Here is a 22,710-nt window from a genome sequence, read left to right as displayed (position 1 = left end):
ATAAGTGAGTTATAAAAGGAAGGGATCTCAATTTAAACCAAAAATGACTAAAATACATCTTTGACTGGATCTATGAATAAATCTATGACTGGGTTTGGACAGTACTTGCTTTTTAGGCAAAACAATGAATGATGCAATCTGAAGCTGGTATTGCGTCATACATGATATGAATTGCATCATGTTATTCCTAGAAGTCATGGATGATGCAATCATAACGAAGCTTACATCACTCTGCTGAACAAATTGCCCTATATCAGCTCTAGAAATCATACAGTGTGGTGCTCTCTTATTTGTCAGTGTTTGATTTTGCATAGGGACACATTTCTGATTAGCCAAAGTGAGCAGAGATGCCTCGTACTTGTGTGAACAGTGCAGATAACTTCTGCTATGTTTGTAGTGAAGTGACTTTTGCATCACAAAAGCGCAGTATAACCACTCTGGTTAAGAAAGCCTATCACCTTTATTTTGGATGCAAAATTGGAGATCAGGACAAGAGGTGGACCCCACACATACGCTGCAACACTTGTGCAACAAATCTTCGCCAGTGGTTGAACAGGACAAGGAAATCTATGCCTTTTGCAGCGCCAATGATTTGGAGAGAACCAACAGATCAGACCAGCAATTGTTAGTTCTGCATGGTGCCTCCTGTTGGGAAAGGTGTGTCAAAGAAGAAAAAGTGGACGGTGCCTTATCCAAACATTCCATCAGCTATACGCCCAGTACCCCATGGAGAAGGACTGCACCAGAATCATTCTCACTTGAGTCAGATGAGGAAGAGGAAGAGGATGAAACTTCTGGTCCTGAACCATCAATGTCACAGGACCCACATTTTCTCCCATCCTTCTCCTCTGAACCACACCTCCTAACACAAGGTGAACTGAATGACCTTGTCAGGGATTTGGAACTACCCAAGAGTAAGGCAGAGCTGTTGGGCTCCAGACTACAGCAGTGGAATCTCCTGGCAGGCTATCAGGGCAAATGGAGCCCATCAATGCTTTCAGACTATTGCTGAACAGTGACAAGAGATGCTCCATTTAAGGAATACAAGAGACAAACCAAGAAGCGCCGAGTAGACACTGAATAGGACTAACTATGTACATACTAGTTTTTTGCCTTTTGTTTCATAATAAATTTTATTTATATAACCCTTTTGCTGATTTTTAGTGTGTTACATAAACAGGACAGGTGAAATATTATCATGTAAAGCAACCATAAACACATGAAAAGATCTAGGTACAATTTATGATTAAAACTCTACTACCTACACAATATACATAGACATAAAATGTAAAAACTTAAATATCTCAGAAACACTAGCCAATCAATTGTTTTAATTGTCATATTTGAATTCAGCACATCAAATACATAATAAATAGCACATTTTATCTCTGAAGCAGACAAATTCTCAAAAATTGTAGACCAGTGTTATTAGTATTAGAATCCCATCTCTGTGCGTGGATATATACAATTCATATATAAGGGACAAAGGCATAGTATGTGATTTGAGAGATAGATCGATAGATCAATCAATAGATAGATAACACCAACTATTGTGACTCATTTCCTCTTCGTGTCTGTCTATAAATATTCAATATTAAACATTATTTACCAAAGGCCGTTATACCCCTTCTCGGCTCCTAACTCCCTCTGATGGATTCTGTTCCTGTTCTGCAGTGCAGGTCACTCAAGCCAGGCCTCTCCTCTGGCTGCTCTGGAGAGCTTCTTCAAAAGTTCTGTCTGGCCCTGGGTCTCCTCTCTACATCCCCTGCAGGAGGCTCCTTACTCCCTGACTTTCTTCTACTCTTTATCCCTGGAACAGAGATCACAGCTCAGGGTCCCTGGCTAGAATGGGAGCTCGACTCTTAGCTCTTCATCCTGGAAGCCCCAAGAACCTTAGCTCAAGACATTTCCAGAAGTTGCGATCTTTAGAAACATGAAAATGCAGCGTCTCTCCTCTCCTCTCCTCTCCTATCTTCATTTAGACACAAGGAGAACCATAATCTGTTGAGACAACTGAGCGAACCAACGCTGGTTCATTGACAGTGGAATGCCTTCTGAACCCACAGGCCAGTGAAACTTCAGGATGTGGCCTATGGCCTACCCATTCTCCAAAGCTTTCCTTGAAGCCATGAATACAGGACATGATACTACTAGGAAAAATTATATGGAAGGAGAATATTATGGTTGGTGAATGAGGCATGTTCTCATTATCACTGAAAAGGGAAGAAGGTTAGTGTTGGTTGGGGGAATTGTGTAGATTGTAAATGGTAGGGGGAGAAAGATAGGTGGCGGAGGGAACGTCTGTGATTTTTGGAAGGTGGAGAAGTGTAGGGGTAGTGAAGGGCAGAGAAAACTGTGGCTGGTTGAAGAAGGAGAATGTGCTAGCTCATTGGTGGAGAAAAATTTGCCATTTGCTTAATGGGGGAAAATTACAGTTAGTTAATGGGAAAATTGTTTGCTTAAGGAATGAGAATGTTATGCTCGATAAATTGCTTAGTATTTGGTGGACCAAGTGACTGTATTTTACATGTGTTCTTACCATACTGGGCACAGACCAACAGTTTGGGCTCTCTTATCAGTCAAGATAGACAAGAAATGCAAATATTGCCGTGACTTGGTCCTATGGCTCACACCACAAGGCTATATCTATGTAAGAGATTATCCAGTTGGATGGGTCCCATTCCTGCAGCCATTGCTCAGACTGCACTGCCACTGACTGCTGCCAGAATGCTTAGTAAGGGCTGAAGGACCTGGCCCTGGCATCCCAAATTCAGTCCCCAAAAAGCACACCTTCTTCAACGTAGAGCAACAGCAGGGGCTGAAAAATGTTTCCAGATCCCTGAAGTCTGCAGAGAAAGCGCTCTGGTTCCTCAGTGCAGGACAGTGTGTCCCAGATCACATGGTCTTTGTTAGCAGATGGAACAAAAGCCTCGTTAGGCAAAGCTCTGTGCACTGAACATAAGAACGTAAGAACGGCCATATTTTGTCAGACCAAAGGTCCATCTAGTCCAGAGTCCTATGTTCCAACAGTGGCCAATCATTGGTGCCCAAGAGGGAATGAACAGAACAGTTAATCATCAAGAGAGCCATCCCGTTGCCCATTCCCAGCTTCTGGCAAACAGAGGCTAGGCACACCATCCATGCCCATTCTGGCTAACAGCCATTGATGGGCCCATCCTTCTTGAACTTATTTAGCTCTTTTTTGAACCGTTATAATCTTGGCCTTCACAACATCCTCTGGCAAGAAGTTCCACAGGTTCACTGTGCACTGTGTGAAAAAAATAGTTCCTTTTGTTTGTTTTAAATCTGCTGCCTATTAATTTCATTTTGTGACCCCTAGTTCTTGTTTTATGGGAAGGAGTAAATAACACTTCCTTATTTACTTTCCCCACACCAGTCCTTATTTTATATACTTCTATCATATTCCCCCGTGAGTAACTGGAGGGTGATTTGCTGAGCAACCCCCCTCCCCTGTCCTTAGTGGAGAAGCCATCCTGGAGAAGCTGCTTCCCAAATGTTTGAGTTGGATTCTCCAACAGGACACCCTGGAAGACAGGGTGATGAGCCCTAGACAGATCTTAGAGGAGAGGGCGGTGGTATTCAGGGGAAACTGTTTTAGCTTCAGTCTATGACAACACCCTATCCCCATCCACACACATAATGGGCTTTCAAGAGATACCCTCAATCCCAAATAAACAAAGTAAACTCTGACAGGCTAGGCCCTCAGTTGGTGTAAATTGGCCATATCTTGATTGAAATCAAAGGGCCAGGTCATCTGTTGGTGTAAATAGCCCTAGCTACTTTGAAATCAATGGAACTGCATCAATTCACACCAGCTCAAGACATGACCTTTCATTTTTCATACTTGCTTCTGGGTAGATCTTAGTGTCTGACTTTGAACATCCTGGGCAGCCTGAGTTGTGGGTTCTTCTGGTGGCTGCCTCCCAAGAGCTGCTGATGCAATGCAAGGGAACAATTTTCTGCTGCCCCAGTGATAATCATGTGGAGTTAATGAAGGAACAGGTTATTCCAGGCCAGCTAAACTTCTGGTGCTGCTAGTTTCTTAGCTATTGTATGTCACATGCCTGTGCTATAAATATACATTTAACTTGTCAAATACCTTAGCCAAATCTGCCTTGTTTTTTTAGCCAAGGGTCCTTTCAGGGATGTTACCGTTGTGTGAGGTCCAAGGCAGTGCTGTTCCCCCTCTGTGGGGTTAGGATTGACTTGGACAGGTTGTCCAGGTGGTTTGTTCCTGATGTCACATCAGAGCTGGGCTCACAGCCCTGGAGACTAGATGCAGCTATTTAGCCCCAGAGCAGGGGTATACTGAGCTGTGATTGTGTTTGATGCCTGCACAACCCAGGAGCAGTTCTAGATCTTCAGGAGTTTTCAGTCCCTCATCGCATTTAGTCCATCACCTCTTGGCCAAGCCTGCCTGAGGAGGGGAACAGGGAGCACCCATCTGTGGAGTGGTTCCCTGTCTGCTAGGAACAGCGGAGAGACCAGCGACTCAGGAAATCCATCTTTGGACATGGAAACCACTGCTGCATAATGCAGTGATGTTTACATGAGAGAGAGAAGGTGATAGACTGTTGTGCATGGACATATATAGATAGATAGATAGTGGCCAAATTTTCTACTACTGGAGGATCAAATGCATCACAAATTGGGAAAAATTATCCGAAGACCAATGCAGTAAGTTTGCTATTTCAATTAAATATATTAGAGTATTAACGTACAGGGCAAATTTAAGAACCTAAATCTGACTTCCAATTTTAACTCTTTATGATTTTTACTATCTGTTTAATCAAACAAGTAGGGACAGTCAGATTTTTTTTCTTTCCTTTTTGTTAGTAAATATTGTTTTTCATACAAGTCCCCCAAATCCTCAAATTGGATTTGGCAACAGAGAACCAAACATTTTCTGCTGAAAACTGCTGAAAACTGGAAAAGTCTATCCCCCCCCTTCACAAAAGGAAAAAAATGGCCTTTGGATAGATAGATAGATAGATAGATAGATAGATAGATAGATAGATAGATAGATAGATAGATAGATTTAACTGAAAACCAATTTTTTCTTTTAAAATAGTTTAACAAGTATATTTTTCACCAGCTGTATTTGGAAATTATCTTTCAGGCAGGATAGGAAGCAGTAATATTGTCCAATGATACCATAATTTCAAAAACCATCATCCTGTCCTATCCATTTTTATTTCTGTGTCAAAGATATAGCAGCAGGATGGCAGAACTTAGTAAACAGCAGAGTTGACAGCCTAGGGAATATGGGCTGTACCTAACAGGCATACTAGCACTTTAATAATAGGAGAGATATACCAATCTCCTATAACTGGAAGAGACCTTGAAAGGTCATTGAGTCCAGCCCCCTGCCTTCACTAGCAGAACCAGCTCTTGCCCCAGATCCCTAAGTGGCCCCACTAAGGATTAAATTCACCACCCTGAGTTTAGCAGGTCAATGCTCAAACCACTGAGCTATCCCTCCTCTCTTACTTTGAAACTCAGAGTCAGGATTCAGTCAAGAGGGTGCAGCCTATCTGTCTGGACCCTGCCCAAGGACATTAAGGGCACATCTACACTGCAGATAGGATTGTGCTTCCCAGCTCAGGTAGGCAGAGTTCACTAGCTATGCTTTAAAAATAACAGAGTAAATGCCGGCAGCACAGGGAATGGCTTAGTCTAGCCATCTCATAAGAACGGTCATACTGGGTCAGACCAAAGGTCCATCTAGCCCAGTATCCTGTCTTCCAACAGTGGCCAGTGCCACGCGCCCCAGAGGGAATGAACAGAACAAGTTATTATCAAGTGATCCATGCCCTGTCACCCATTCCCACTTCTGGCAAACAGAGACTAAGGACACCATCCCTGTCCATCTTGGCTAATAGCCATTGATAGACCTATCCTCCATGAATTTATCTAATACTTTTTGAACCCTAGTACAAACCCGGCTGAACTCCATGGTTACATAAACAGATGGAGCCTGAGCTGCTGACCAGGCTATCTCAGGGCTACATGGGTAAGTTTTCTACAGTAACTTCAGCAGAGCTACCCTATATCTGTTTACTGGAGCTGGGAAGATGCTCCTCGCTGCAGCATTGATGGACCTCAGGAGGTCAATGGGACAGGAATCCAGACCTCCTGGTCTATCACCATATCCTGTGTGCAACACTGCTGCCAGCTGAGCACCAAGCCTGTAAATGAGTGCAGTGAGGATCCAAATGATAAGAAACAGCTCATCTCCCACAGAGTTCATAAAAGACCCGGCAGACAAAGGGTGGGAGAGGAAATAGAGGCTCGGGGAGGAGAAGTGACCAGCCCAAGGTCACACAGCAAGCCACTGGCAGAGATAAGATCACAACTCAGGTCTTTTGACGATTGCTGCCCCACTCAGGCCAGACATAAAGTCACTGAGCGATGCTACTAGCCCCTCGACACCCAGAGATGGGAGTGAAGTTGGGATTAGTACCATCAGTCAATTTGTAACCAGGTATCAGGTCATCTATATACAGAGCTTGGGAAGGAATCATTACACACAAGCTTATAATTTCAATGCTCAGAGATTCTGTCATATTTCCCTGGTGGAAATCAGGTGGTCTTGGAGTTCTAGTACTTTAGTTTCATGCTCAAGTTTTTTCCTCTGTTGTTTGACAGAGCTGAGGGACCATCTTTGCTAGATCTGTGGGCTTAGATTGTAATTTGTTCCAGTCTTTAATGCATTTGTTCAACTGGCATCTTAGGCCAGATACTCACATGGTGTATATTAGGGTGACAAGACAGCAAGTGTGAAAAATTGGGACAGATGGTATGTGTGTGGGGGAAGGGGGGTCACCATCCCCAAATCCATGGCCAATTCTCTCATGAACACCAGAGTGATTTCTTATTCTGAATGTCACCCAAGTCTTTCTCTTCATGTTCCTTGGTTCAGCTGATCTCGGCATCCTCACTGTCATGGCGTACCACTGATATGTCACCATCTGTCAACCACTGCACTATGAGAGAGTGATGAATAGGAGAGTTTGTGTCCAAATGGCAGCCAGTGCCTGGATCAGTGGTATTCTTTACTCTGCCCTGCACTCTGGGAACACATTTGCATTATCCTTATGTGGAGGTAACAGAGTGGATCAGTTCTTCTGTGACATCCCCCAGCTACTCAAGCTTGCTTGCTCTGACTCAGAGCTCAATGAAACTGGGGTTATTGTCTTCAGTGCATGCTTAGCTTTAAACTGCTTTGTTTTAATAATTGTGTCATATGTTCAGATCTTCAGATCAGTGCTAAGAATCCCCACTGAGCAGGGCCGGCAAAAAGTCTTCTCCATCTGCCTGCCTCACATCAGTGTTGTCTCTTTGTATGTTTTCACTGGCATCATTGCCTACCTGAAACCCAACTCCAGGTCCATATCACATCTGGATCTCATGGTGGATGTTTTCTATTCCATGGTACCTCCAGTGCTGAAACCAATCATCTACAGCATGAGGAACAAGGAGAACAAAGTTGCCCTGAGGAAATTGATTGGATGGAGGTTATTCATAACAAATAAAATGCCAATTTTTCTCTTTTGTTTTTAAGTTCCTTCTATGTTTCCTTAGAAATAAACTGTTAAAATAAATAAATAGATGTCATCTTTTGAGGGTGTCCATTTTTCATCTCTTTGATGAGGTTTTGTGAACAAGCTGAACATTTTCTTTCCACAATGATAAAGGGGTGCAGATGAGATATCTGCATGGTTGATGTCCTGCTGAAATAATTTTACAAATAAGGATGGGATATCAACATCACTGGTTTAATACTGACCTGGCTCTGGCCCAAAGACACTAGGCTAAGTTCAATAGTGACATAAACATTGGTTTAAGTAGTGTTGTTGAAGCCATGTCGGTCCCAGGATATCAGAGAGACAAGGTGGGTGAAGTAATATATTTTATTGGATCAACTTCTGCAAGTGAGGGAGACAAGCTTTCAAACTTATACAGAGCTTTTCTTCAGATCTGAAGATGAGCTCTAAGTAAGTGTGAAAACTTGTCTCTCTCACCAACAAAGTTGCTCCACCTTCTCTCTCTAATAAATACTTCTGTGTGTTATTTGTCTGGTGTCATATTATAATATTGGTGCAAGTGGAAAAGTTTCATCACTTGCACTAACCCAGCATTTCATGCACCATCCAGTTTAAATCTATTCACACTCAAGCTGAGACAGGGTCTCACAAACTGGCCTATTATTAATCTTCAAATACCATCTTTTTGCATGGTTATGTACACTGCATATGATGTGCAGAAGCATAGTATGTGATGCAAGAGACAGGGCAAGAAATAGTCCTTACACAGAACTATATAGCTGTCACTTGATTCTATACGTACACACACACACACACACACACACACACACACACACACACACACATGATTCCACTGGGTTTCTGGTTGTGGATAATAAGTGTATCCCAGCAGTCCGGACTGAGACACACATCCCTTCTGGCTGGTCAGTGTGTCCCACTGAGTATCCTAGGGGCCTCCTTGCCTAATGCACTGGCTTTTGTGGATCCTATTCCTAGGTGTCTGTCTCTCCCTGTTCATTGTATAGGGATCCTGGGGGCCTAACACAGGCTTTGTGGAACCCAGTGCTTGTAGAGTAACTAAGGGCCACATTTTAAAGTTATGGAGGAGACTTGTGGTGGTTTCTAGAAGTATGAATTTAGGGTTTTGAAAGTTTAGGGTCTCTGCCTATCTCAGTGGAGATAGGGACCATCTCACCTCTAGATCACATGGAACAATATGGTTGCAAGTGGGCATAAGACAAAAGGCCATTTCATTCACTGGATATCTGACAGTCCTTAGTAGCGGCACCTTTGAAAATGAAGTTGGCTGGAAAAGGCAACTGAAGGCTTTGTAACATGGGAATTGATTCAGATTTAACAAATTGCCCTGTAACAGGTTGGATCACAGAAACCCTCTTGGGAGCTGCCACCTGATGTGCCAAGACTACTTCTACCCCTGACTTCCCTGCCAGCTCAGGGCCAAGCACCCTGTCTTGCTGAGCCAGACACTCTCATCTGCTCCAACAAAGACCCAGGGGCTGAATTACTTGCCCCAAAACTGCAGGTTTACCTGAAAGCAGCTGACATAAGTGTTCCTGTCTTTAATGCTCAGATGCCCAACTCTCAGTGGGATCTAAACCCAAATAAATCCATTGTACCCTGTATAAAGCTTATATACACTAATCTCATAAATTGTTCACCTTCTATAACACTGATAGAGAGATATGCACAGTTGTTTGCTCCCCCAGGTATTAATACAAACTCTGAGTTAATTAATAAGTAAAAAGTGATTTTATTAAATACAAGAAGTAGGATTGAAGTGGTTCCAAGTTGTAACAGACAGAACAAAGTAAGTCACCAAGCAAAATAAAATAAAATATGCTAATCTATGTCTAATCAAATGGAATACAATTAAGATCCTCACTAGTTCCAAAATGCTGCCTTTTACAGACTAATCTCCTTTTAACCTTGGTCCAGCAATCACTCACACCAGTTTCTTTCAAGTATCCTGGGGTAGCCAACTGAAGACAAAATGGAGGGGTCTCCCAGGATCTAAATAGACTTTCTCTTCTGGGTGGAGACCCCCTCCTCACTCCTATGCAAAATCCAGCTCCAAGATGGAGTTTTGGAGTCACCTGGGCAAGTCACATATCCATGCATGACTCACAGTTTTTACAGGTAGAATCCATTGTTTACATGCTACCTTGAACACCCTCAAGTAGACTTTTTATGTGGATTGGAGCATTCCAAGATCCATTGTCCTTTAAGTGTTTCTTGATTAGGTATCTAATTTCAACATTCCTTTCTCCAGGAACTGACCAAATACTCTACTAAGGTTATTTAGAAATCAAGCCAGTACACAGTCAACATTCATAGCATTTATATTTTCAAATATAAAAATGATACATGCATACTAATAGGATTAATACAGTCAGTAGATGATAACCTTTTAGATATGTTACATGGCATATGTAGTATAAAACGCATTCTAAACATATTTCCATAAAGCCTTATAGGAGGTACCGTCACAGGCCCCTCTCTTTACTATTGGCCAAACAAAACCACCAGAAACAAATATTCTCGATTTTTGGGGTGTTCAGCATCCAAGCTAGCATTCATTGCTGCTTTTATAGGGACCATTCCCCCTGTATGTACATCAATGTTTAGTTAGAATCTCCTAATGCATTTGAGGTGGCCTGTATGAAACGGATTGAGGATCTCTGTGCAGTTCCCTGATGATATGTGTTCCCAATACACAAACATCAACCTTACTGGCAATATAACTCCACTTTTGTGTCTCATTGCTATAGAGAGGCACAGGGACATGAAGAAGAGAGTCTTCTGTCATCTACAGCAACAGTTCCAGTAGGGCAGGGTAAATGCCCTGTCATAAACAGATAGTTAAGGGTTAATGTCTCTTTTACCTGTAAAGGGTTAACAATCTCAGTGAAGCTGGCTGACACCTGACCAAAGAACCAATCGGGAGACAAGATACTTTCAAATCGGGGTGGAGGGAAGTCTTTGTTTTGGGCTGTTTTCTTTGTTCTCTGTTCTCTCTGGGGTCTGAGAGGGACCAAACATTTATACAGGCTCTCCAATCTTTCTGAAAAAGTATCTTCTATTCAATACTGTAAGTATAGCAGGCGGATTAGGCATTTGTTTGTTTTCTTTATTGCAAATGTGTATTTTGCTGGAAGGATTTTAACTCTGTTTGCTGTAACTTGTATACTTAGGCTGAGAGGGGGAGTCCCTCTGGTCTAGGTGAAGCTGAAAGACCCTGTAACATTTTCCATCTTGATTTGACAGAGCTAATTTTTTACTTTTTTTCTTTCTTTAATTAAAAGCTTTTCTTTTAAAAACCTGATTGATTTTTTATCTACTCTTGCGTAAGACCCCAGGGGATGGGGTCTAGACTCACTAGGGATTGGTGAGGGGAAAGGAGAGAAGGGGGGAGGGAACAGTTAATTTCTCTCTGTGTTAGGATCACTGTCTCTCTCTCAGAGAGAGTCTGAGAGGGGGAGAGAAGGGGGAGGAATGTGAATTTCCTCTCTGTTTTAAGATTCAAGGAGGTTGAATCACAGTGATCTCCCAGTGTAACCCAGGGAGGAGAAAATCTGAGAGGAAGGAAGGAGAGGGAATGGTTTATTTCCCTTTGTTTTAAGACCCAAGGGGTTTGGGTCTTGGGTTCCCCAGGGAAAGTTTTGGGGGACAGGGAGTGTACCCAAACACTATATTTTGGGTTGGTGGCAGAGTGATAAAATCTAAGCTAGGAATTAAGCTTAGAAAGGAACAGGCAGGTCCCCACTTTCTGGAGGCTAAAGTTCAAAGTGGGAAAGAGACCCAGACATGCCCATTTTCAGGGAATGATGAGTAAGGGAAGATTGCTCAGTTCCAGGTTCTATGTGTTCTATTAAAAATGTAAGACTTCATGTCTTTGGGATAATGATTTGAACACTAAGGCCTAGTCCACACTACAGGGTTAGCTCGACATAACCTGCCTTGTGTAGACCTAGCAGTAGAAGTGTCTTCGCTTAAATTTTGCTCCCGCCAGTATGAGTGGCTCTGTACACCAATTTAGTAACATCATCTCCCCAAGTAGACTCATGCTTGATGTAATTAGGCTGACAGTGTCAGTGTACATAAGAACATAAGAACGGCCATACCTGGTCAGACTAAAGGTCCATCAAGCCCAGTATCCTCTCAATCGACAGCGTCCAGAGCCAGGTGCACCAGAGGGAGTGAACCCAACAGGTAATGATCAAGTGATCTCTCTCCTACCATCCATCTCCAACCTCTGACAGAGGCTAGGGACACCATTCCTTACCCATCTTGGCTAATAGCCATTAATGGATTTAACCTCCATGAATTTATCCAGTTCTCTTTTAAATGCTGTTACAGTCCTAGCCTTTACAACCTCCTCAGGTAAGGAGTTCCACAAGTTTTCTGTGTGCTGTGTGAAGAAGAACTTCCTTTTATTTGTTTTAAATCTGCTGCCTATTAATTTCATTTGGTGTCCCCTAGTTCTTGTATTATGGGAATAAGTAATAACTTTTCCTTATCTACTTTCTCCACATCACTTATAATTTTATATACCTTTATCATAACCCCCCTTAGTCTCTTCTTTTCCAAGCTGAAAAGTCCTAGCCTCTTTAATTTCTCCTTATATGGGACCCTCTCCAAACCCCTAATCATTTTAAGTTGCCATTCTCCGAACGTTTTATAGTGCCAGTATATCTTTTTTGAGATGAGGCGACCACATCTGTACGCAGTATTCAACATGTGGGTGTACCATGGGTTTATATAAGGGTATTAGTATATTCTCTGTCTTATTCTCTATCCCCCTTTTAATGATTCCTAACATCCTGTTCGCTTTTTTGACCGCCTCTGCACACTGCTTGGACACCTTCAGAGAACTATCCACAATGACTCCAAGATCTTTTTCCTGATTTGTTGTAGCTAAATTAGCCCTCATCATATTGTATGTATAGTTGGCGTTATTTTTTCCAATGTGCATTACTTTACATTTGTCCACATTAAATTTCATTTGCCGTTTTGTTGCACAATCACTTAGTTTTGTGAGATCTTTTTGAAGTTCTTCACAGCGTGCTTTGGCCTTAACTATCTCGAGCAGTTTAATATCATCTGCAAACTTTGCCACCTCACTGTTTACCTCTTTTTCGAGATCATTTATGAATAAGTTGAATAGGATTGGTCCGAGGACTGACCCTTGGGGAACACCACTAGTTACCCCTCTCCATACTGAGAATTTACCATTAATTCTTACCCTTTGTTCCCTGTCTTTTAACCAATTCTCAATCTATGAAAGGACCTTCCCTTTTATCCCATGACAACTTAATATATATAAGAGTCTTTGGTGAGGGACCTTATCAAAGGGTTTCTGGAAATCTAAATACACTATGTCCACTGGATCCCCAGTGTCCACATGTTTGTTGATCCCTTCAAAAAACTCTAATAGATTAATAAGACACAATTTCCCTTTAGAGAAACCGTGTTGACTTTTGCCCAACAATTTATATTCTTCTATGTGTCACACAATTTTATTCTTTACTATTGTTTGGACTAATATATCCGGTATCGACCTTAGATTTACCGATCTGTTATTTGCCAGGATCACCTCTAGAGCCCTTTTTAAATATTGGTGTTACGTTAATTAGCTAATGTAAACATTGTGTTGCTTATGTTGACTGTTACTTACTTTCAGGAGCTGTCCCATAATGTCCCTGTCATAACTGTAAAGGGAAGAGTAACAACCCTCCTGTATGCAATACTATAAAATCCCTCCTGGCCAGAGGCACCAATATCCTTTTACCTGTAAAGGGTTAAGAAGCTCAGGTAACCTGGCTGACAACTGACTCAAAGGACCAATAAGGGGACAAGATACTTTCAAATCTTGGGAGTGGGGGAGAGGCTTTTGTTTGTGTTCTTTGTTTTGGATGTGTTCACTCTTAGAACTAAAATGGATTGGACATCAATCCATGTTCTCCAAATCTTTCTGAACAAGTCCCTCATATTTCAAACTTGTAAGTAACAGCCAGGCAAGGTGTGCTAGTTTATCTTTGTTTTTTCAACTTGTGAATGTGCCATTTGCTAGAGGGATGTTTATCTCTGTTTTGGTGTAACTTTGAAACTAAGGCTAGAGGGGTCCCCTCTGGACTCTTTGAATCTGATTACCCTGTAAAATTATTTTCCATCATGATTTTACAGAGATGATTTTTACCTTTTCTTTTTAATAAAATCCTTCTTTTAAGAACCTGACTGATTTTTCCATTGTTCCAAGACCCAGGAGTTTGTATCTTTGATTACTTTGTAACTATTTGGTTAGGATATTATTCTCAAGCCTCCCCAGGAAACGGGGTGTAAGAGCTTGGGGGGATATTTTGTGGGAGGAGGAATGCCAAGTGGTCCCTTCCTTGTTTCTTGTTAAATCACTTGGTAGTGGCAGCATACCAGGTTTTAACCTAAGCTGATACAAATAAGCTTAGGGAATTTTCATGCAGGTCCCCACATCTGTACTCTAGAGTTCAGAGTGGGGAAGGAACTCTGACAGCCCCACATTGACAATACAACCTGTATAAGCGCTCCCGGTGAGGATGCACAGTACTGACATAAGCAGCCAAGTGTGCATGCATACAAGTGTTTTAATAACTGTGGTAGCTGTATGCTGAAGTAAGTTAGGTCAACATAATTCTATAGTGTAGACATGGCCTGAGGGTCAGGGTGATGCAAAGAAAATTAGGACACAAGTGAGCAAGACAAAAAAAAAACCCCTGTGTATTAAGGCTGGAATAATTAATTCCAGTCAATGTGCAGTCACTGAGAGTTGGGAACCTAAGTCCCTTAAGCCACTCTGACAATCCATGTCACAGATCACTGCCTGGCGCAAGAGTCCACTGTATTGTTCCACATTTTGCAGCACCTAGAGCCTACATACTGCAGAGTCAGTTTCAAGTCCCTTCACAGGGCCAAGCCCATTCCAAGGCCCTCTCCATGGAACTCAGTGGATTTGTAGCCAGGATACATTGGGCCTATGCAGTTGAGCTGTTTTCTATTCACTGTTCTGCTAATGCCCACTGGGGATAACCACAGCTCGGTGGCCCTCATGGGAATTTTCTATGGAATTCCCCATTCAGTCTGTTTTTTTAATTGCTTTAGTTGCTTTCAACACCTGAATCCCTGGGCTCTTGATACACCTTTGAACATCATACAGAAGCTTAATGTTGTGGAAGAGACTGGGATAGATTGTGCCCAATGCCCATTTGAAGGGACATGAAGTTTCAGTTCACACCTCATTTCCATATAAATGCTACAGACATCTCACAGCAGGATTGCCCTGGATGGCTCAGGAGATTAGAGATGAAGCAGCTGTTTTTACCTCTAACTCACCTGTTCAAACCTAGCCCCAGTGAGTACCAGCCCAGTGTTCTCCCTGTCTGACTTCTGAAGAAAGATGGACTTTGTATCTCAACTCCTTGGACTCTTAATAACAGCACCCCCCAGACATCTCCATCCAAGCTGGAACCAGCCGGCTCCCGTTAGCAGACTCAGCAAAAACCAAGGACACGCTCTGACCAGAAGAGACCGTCTCAAAAGTTTAAGAGAATAGTTCAGTCTCTCAGTCCCTGATACTTCATGGCTTCTCCATGGACACTGTGATAGCCATAAAATGTGACAATTGTTGCCACTCAAAGACCTGGTGGGTTTTGTAGGGATGAGTTCAAAGCTGATGCATATGATCCATCATTTTCTTATGATATAATAATATATGGAGATATACCTATCTCATAAATCTGGATGGGACCCTGAAAGGTTGTTGAGTCCAGGCCCCTATCTTCACTAGCAGGACCAAGAACTTATTTTGCCCTAGAACCCTAAGTGGCCCCCTCGAGGACTGAGCTCACAAACTGAGTTTAGCAGACCAATGCTCAAACCACTGAGCTCTTCCTCCTCCTGAAGCCATCCCATTTGGAGGATTCTTCAATGAATGTATTTGCTGTCATGTTACTTTTCAAAGAATTTGCCATAATTATTTGGAGACACATTTTCAAATGTTGCTTTTATTTTGCACTCTGAATAACTCCAGATATACACACAAAAGCTACATATTTAGACAGGGATTTCAGAGGAATCTAAGGCAGTTTATTCACTAGATAAGAATTCATAAAAACTTGACTCAGGCCCAGGCTGTCACAGGTATTTAGGTGCCTAACTCCCATGGATCTCGGGTCCTTGTTTCTCCATTGACATACTTAATGACTTTGGGAAATAGCCAGTACTTGGTGCTTCACAGGAAGGCCACAAATCACTTTGCCCAGTGGTGGAGATGGGATGTAATTTTCTTCTTATGCCCATAGGCAATTAGGCACCAAATTAAAAGGCCAAATTTTCAAACAAAACACAATACACTGGGTGTTGAATAAAGCTGTTCATGAAATGATTGGTTCATTTGCTTGTTTGTCAAATTTTTTCTTGGAAAATATTTTGAGGTTTCTTCAAAAAACCCTAAAGACAAAAATAATAATAAATAAATAAATAAATGAACCAAATGTAACCCTTCTACCCCTCTGAGTTGGCAGCACCAAGGGCCAGGTTCAGCATCCAGGGGTTCCGTTTCAATAGCGCAATGCAAAACCGGCTTGAGCCCCCACCCAGTGACCTGGAACAATTACATACCAGGTGCCTTTAGGAGGCAATACTTCCCCTCTCGCAAGCACAGAGTCTGAGTGTAGCAAAATCTTTTTAATAAAGGAGGGAAACAATGCGGCATTACATTGGGGAAACACCACAAACAGGATTAATAACATAAACCATGAGCAAAAGACCCACCAAGTAAGTTTGGCAGTGTCATTTTCCCCTTAGGGTCTTAAGTTCAATCACCCCAAAGTCCAACAACCCAAAAGTCTCTGTCCCTGGTCAGTGCCACCCCAGAGTTCAAAAGTTTATCTGCAGAGTTTTACTCCCCCAGCCTGGGTGGAAATGGGGGGGCACGCAGGGTTTTAAGGGGCACCTTATGTGGTCTGGGGCCGACTGCCCCACCTCTCCATGGAGTTCTGCTGCAGCCTTCACCACGACCGGCTGCACTCCACCAGCTGTGCCGCTCCTCCAGCCGACCCGTGAGCCACTCCAGCCATCCCCGCAAACCGCTCCACTCTCTTGCTGTTCCATGGGCCGCTCCAACCTTCCCACAAACCGCTTTGCTCAGCTCCGCTCACTGTTCCGTGGGCTGCTCCAACTGTGTTGTAAGCTGCTCTGCTCTGCCACCCACTTTTAGTGATAGATCTTCAGTCTTCCCTACTGGTTAACACAGAACTCAGCTCAGTAAGTTTAGCTCTTTTAGTGATTTCAGCTCTTAGTGATCTCAGCTTGTAGTAGGGGAGCCACAGTGCTGGTGCACCATTGGCCCAAAGTGAATTCAGCTCAGCAGCCTCTAGATGGACTCCTAATGGAATCAAAATTAGCACGGCTCTTCAACAGTGGAGAGAGGAGGAGGCACAATTGGTGTTCCAGGCCCTCAAAAGGCTCCCATACCAAACCACTTGCAACTCCTCCCAGCTTGGTATCATCCACAAACTTTATAAGTGTACTCCCTAGGCCATAGTCTAAATCGTTGATGAAGATACTGAACAGAACTGGATCCAGAACTGATCCCTGCAGGACCCCACTCTTTATGACATTCCAGCATGATCTGCTCAATATTTTTGTCTTGTTAAAATATGAGTAGCTACACAACATAAAGTTATAACATTTCATTGTGTCATGTTTCTGGAAATATATTACAATTTGGGGGTGCACCCACATACCAATTTTTGAAAGACAGCAAGACTAGCCAGGCTAGTATTAATGGACCATTACCTGCTTAGACATCCATTTTCTGGCAGGGGAAAGGTGTGAACAAGAAATTTACATTTCATCACCAGGACCATTGAAGCCTCATGTTCACCACGACTCAGCAAGGATGTTTCTAACGCAAGAATTTGAATTATAAAGAGGGGGAGCAAAACACTTGCCCCCACTCCTCCTCCGATCTCTCTTCTCATGACATCAATGAATATCTGAAGGACACAGAAATAAAGGGGAAAAGTTCTGGACTGAAAAGAGACCCAGGCTGTGAAATTTAGTGCAGCATGTGGTGAGAGAAATGCCTTTGCTTTGAATTCTGCTAGCTCGTTAAGTTAGCCATTAGTTTACATTTTGTCTTTCCCTTCCTTTGTAACCAATTCTGACTTTTATGTTTCATTACATGTAGCCACTTGAAACCTTTCCTTTCTTACTACAGACCAGTTAGTTTAACTTCTGTGCCAGGGAAGATAATGGAGCAGGCAATTAAAGAAATCATCTGCAAACACTTGGAAGGTGGTAAGGTGATAGGGAATAGCCAGCATGGATTTGTAAAGAACAAATCATGTCAAACTAATCTGATAGCATTCTTTGATAGGATAACGAGCCTTATGGATAAGGGAGAAGTGGTGGATGTGATATACCTAGACTTTTAGTAAGGCATTTGATACGGTCTCGCATGATATTCTTATAGATAAACTAGGAAAGTACAATTTAGATGGGCCTCTATAAGGTGGGTGCATAACTGGCTGGATAACCGTACTCAGAGAGTAGTTATTAATGGCTCCCAATCCTGCTGGAAAGGTATAACAAGTGGGGTTCCCAAAGGGTCTGTTTGGGGACCGGCTCTGTTCAATATCTTCATCAACGATTTAGATGTTGGCATAGAAAGTACGCTTATTAAGTTTGCGGACGATACCAAACTGGGAGGGATTGCAACTGCTTTGGAGGACAGAGTCAAAATTCAAAATGATCTGGACAAATTGGAGAAACGGTCTGAGGTAAACAGGATGAAGTTCAATAAAGATAAATGCAAAGTGCTCCACTTAGGAAGGAACAATCAGTTTCACACATACAGAATGGGAAGAGACTGTCTAGGAAGGAGTATGGCAGAAAGAGATCTAGGGTGAGTCAACAGTGTGATACTGTTGCAAAAAAAAGCAAATGTGATTCTGGGATGCATTAACAGGTGTGTTGTAAACAAGACACGAGAAGTCATTCTTCCACTTTACTCTGCGCTGCTTAGGCCTCAATTGGAGTATTGTGTCCAGTTCTGGGCACCGCATTTCAAGAAAGATGCGGAGAAATTGGAGAGGGTCCAGAGAAGAGCAACAAGAATGATTAAAGGTCTTGAGAACATGACCTATGAAGGAAGGCTAAAGGAATTGGGTTTGTTTAGTTTGGAAAAGTGAAGACTGAGAGGGGACATGATAGCAGTTTTCAGGTATCTAAAAGGGTGTCATCAGGAGGAGGGAGAAAACTTATTCACCTTAGCCTCTAATGATAGAACAAGAAGCAATGGGCTTAAACTGCAGCAAGGGAGATTTAGGTTGGACATTAGGAAAAAGTTCCTAACTGTCAGGGTAGTTAAACACTGGAATAGATTGCCTAGGGAAGTTGTGGAATCTCCATCTCTGGAGATATTCAAGAGTAGGTTAGATAAATGTCTATTAGGGATGGTCTAGACAGTATTTGGTCCTGCCATGAGGGCAGGAAACTGGACTCGATGACCTCTCGAGGTCCCTTCCAGTCCTGGAGTATATGAGTCTATGAAGTGTGGAGCCTAGTACAGAATCCTGTGTGTGAGCTAGACCCAGCTCTGTTCCATATGCAAAGTGGCATATTCCTGCTACTCCTTCCTTCAGCCAGACAACCCTCATCTCTTAAATAGCAGGGAAGACTCAGTCCTGATACCATTGGAGTCAATAGAGTTGGAGCTTCTTAAGGCAGAAGAGATCATTTTAATTATGTAATCTGATATCCAGTACAGCACAGGCCAAAGAATTCCTCCAAAATAATTCCTGAAGCAGATCTTTTAGCAATCCATCCAATCTTGATTTAAAGTATTAGGAGGTAGTCATGTTAGTCTGTATCCACAAAAACAACAAGGAGTCCAGTGGCACCTTAAAGACTAACAGATTTATTTTGGCATAAGCTTTTGTGGGTAAAAAAACCTCACTTCTTCAGATACAACCTTGATTTAAACCTTGTCAGTGATGGGGAATCCATCACCACTGTTGATAGGTTGTCCCAAGGGTTTATAATCCTGACTATTAAAATTCACACCTTATTTCCAGTCTGAATTTGTCTGATTTCAGCTTCCAGCCATTGGGAACTACTTAGACAAGTTAGAGTTCTTCAAGTTGGCAGGGCCTGATGAAATACATCCTAGAATATTTAGGAACCGGTTAAAGAGATCTCTGAAATGCTAGCAATTATCTTAGAGAACGTGGAGGATGGGAGAGATACCAGAAGACTTGAAAAGGGCAAATATAGTATGTATCTATAAAAAGGAGAATAAGGACAATGCAGGGATATAGAGACCAGTCAGCTTAGTGTTGGTGCCTGGAAAGATAATGGAACACAGCATCAAACATACTATTTTTGAGCACCTTGGAGAAAATCAGTTAATAAGCAACAGTCAGCATTCATCTGTCAAGAATGAATCATGTCAGACCAACCTAATATCATTCTTTGATAAGGTGACAAGCCTTGTAGATGGGGTAAAGCAGTAGATGTGGTATATCTTGACTTTGGTAAGGCTAGTGATACTGTCTTACATGACTTTCTCAGAAATAAACTACAGAAATATAGCTTAGATGAACCGACTATAAGGTGGGTGCACAAGTGGCTGGAACCATATTTGGGCAGTAGTTTTCAATGGTTCACAATTGAGTTGGAAGGGAATATTTAGTGTTGTCCCTCAGGGATCTATCCTGAGTCAGGTTCTATTCAATAACTTCATAAATGATTTGGTTAATGGCATAGAGGTAAACTTATAAAGTCTGACAATGATACCAAGCTGGAAGGGGTTGCAAGTGCCTTGGAGGACAGGATTAGAATTCAAAATGATCTTGACAAACTGGAGGTAGGATCTAAATTAAATAGTGTGAAATTCAATACAGGCAAATTCAAAGTACTACATGCAGGAAGAAACAATCAATTGCACAAATACAAAATGGGAAATCACTGCCTCAAAAGGAATACTGCAGAAAAGGATCTGGGGCTTACAGTGGATCACAAAGCAATGTATTTCTGTTGCAAAAACAGTGAATATCTTTCTGGGATATATTAGTAGGAGTGTTGTAAGCAAGACAAGAGAAGTCTCTTGCTGTAAAGAGATTTCTTGGTGTGTTTGGAGTGGACCCAGGCAGACCTATCATATCTGGGCACATCACTCTTACTGAAGGAATATCAGGACTCCTAGAAACCATCCTCAAACCACACAAGGGGAAAGCTTCCTCCACAACTGACTTCCTCCACAAATTCTGCAGCATTAACAACCTCCCTCAGAACAACATCCTTGCTACCATGGATGCCATCTCCCTGTACACCAATATTCCTCACAATAATGGCATAGCTGCCTGCATGACATATTTACCACACAATGGACAACCCTCATATATCCCAAACACATCATCATATTCACCCACTTCATCCTCACCTATAACAATTTCACTTTCAACAACTTTTTTTTTTGGTCTGAATCATGGGAACTACCATGGATACCAGGATGGCTCCCCAATTCACCAATCTCTTCATGGGTCACCTTAAAGAAGAACTTCTGGAGAAAAGCACCATAGTAAGATGGACCGAAGAGACTTTTCCAGATCTGTGGACCAGCCTCTTCACCAACCCCATGCTGGCAACTCCAGACTGGGAGAAAGAGTTTATCTTACAACTGAGGCCTCTGAGGTCGGGTTGGGAGGGGTCCTTTCGCAAATGGTCAGAGAAGAACACCCAGTCCTGTTCCTCAGTAGCAAACTCCTGCCCAGGGAATGTAAATATGCTGTAGTAGAGAAGGAATGCCTGGCAATAAAGTGGGCCAAAGAAAGCCTTTGCTACTATCTACTCAGACGGAGGTTTACCCTCATCATGGACCATCCCTCTCTGAAGTGGATGCACAAAAACAAAGAAAGAAATGCAAGAGTAACAAGGTGCTTCATGTCACTATAATCCTCCCCCTTTAGAGTACAACATAGGCCCAGAATCCAGCATAGCAATGCTGATGGCCTGTAGAGGGTGCGCTGTTTGCCAACACAGGTTGCCCAATCCCGTAGTACTTGCGGGGGAGGGAAAGGTAGAAAACAGTACAAGAAGGTTAAAAAGCCCTCCTTCCTATCATCTGAGGAGGGGTGTCAATCAGTTTCTGCTGAGAAGGGATTACCAGAGCAGTTAGTTGCTCTAGGCCAATGGGGCTGAGGGAAGTGGCATGGACTAAGGGATGTACTGGCTGCTGCTTCCCACTACTCCCATTGGCCTGGATCGGCGAACCGTGGCCATTGGGAGCAGTGATCGGCTAAACCTGTGGAGTTGGCAGGCAAACAAACAGGCCCGGCCTGCCAGGGGCTTACCCCTGCGAGCCACGTGCCAAAGGTTGCAGATCTCTGTTCTAATATAACCATGGAGGCTGCCCTGACCAGGATAATATCTCACCAGGTCGAGACCTTTGTCTCAGTTACACCTTGTGGCCATGTGCTGGGTGATGCAGGTCAGAAGCTACCTTGGGGGCAGTGTTCAGAAGAGGGGATTGGGGCCAGACAGAGGAAGGAGGTGAGGGAGGGAGGAATGAAGTGGCCAGGACTTGCCAATGGGGAAAAGGAAAAGAGAATGAGTGCTTGGAGGTCTGAGGTCATATCTGGGATGTGTGGCTGAGCAGAGGAGGGACCTTGTGGGCAGATAGGTTAAGCAGGGCTTTCTGAGGAAGCTGGGTCAGGAACTCAGGGTGGGGAATTGGCTCTGGGCCATGGGACAGGGAGTCTCAAAGAACAGGAGCTGAGATCATCTGTGGGGCATAGGGTTGTCAGAGGGGAGAGATGGGATTGGGGCTGTGGAAGTTTGTTTGGGGGATGGGCTGTGTGAGGCAGAGGGAGGGAGATGCTGAGGGACTAGTGTAAGAGAAGTTTAATGAGTGGAGGATGCAGCAGGGGCTGGAGACAAAAGACCTGAATCTCCTATTTAAACCAGAGATATTCTATTATACCTTTTCTAATTTACCCTGGATGGAGCGAGAGGGGAATTTGCCCCACTGTGAACATACAGGGACCCCCCCATTAATGTCTCTCTTGATAGTGGGGTAAGGAAACTT

The sequence above is a fragment of the Gopherus flavomarginatus genome, assembly GCF_025201925.1.
Source record: "Gopherus flavomarginatus isolate rGopFla2 chromosome 11 unlocalized genomic scaffold, rGopFla2.mat.asm SUPER_11_unloc_1, whole genome shotgun sequence".
In the NCBI taxonomy this organism is placed as follows: Eukaryota; Metazoa; Chordata; order Testudines; family Testudinidae; genus Gopherus; species Gopherus flavomarginatus.
This window is presented reverse-complemented; position numbering follows the sequence as displayed.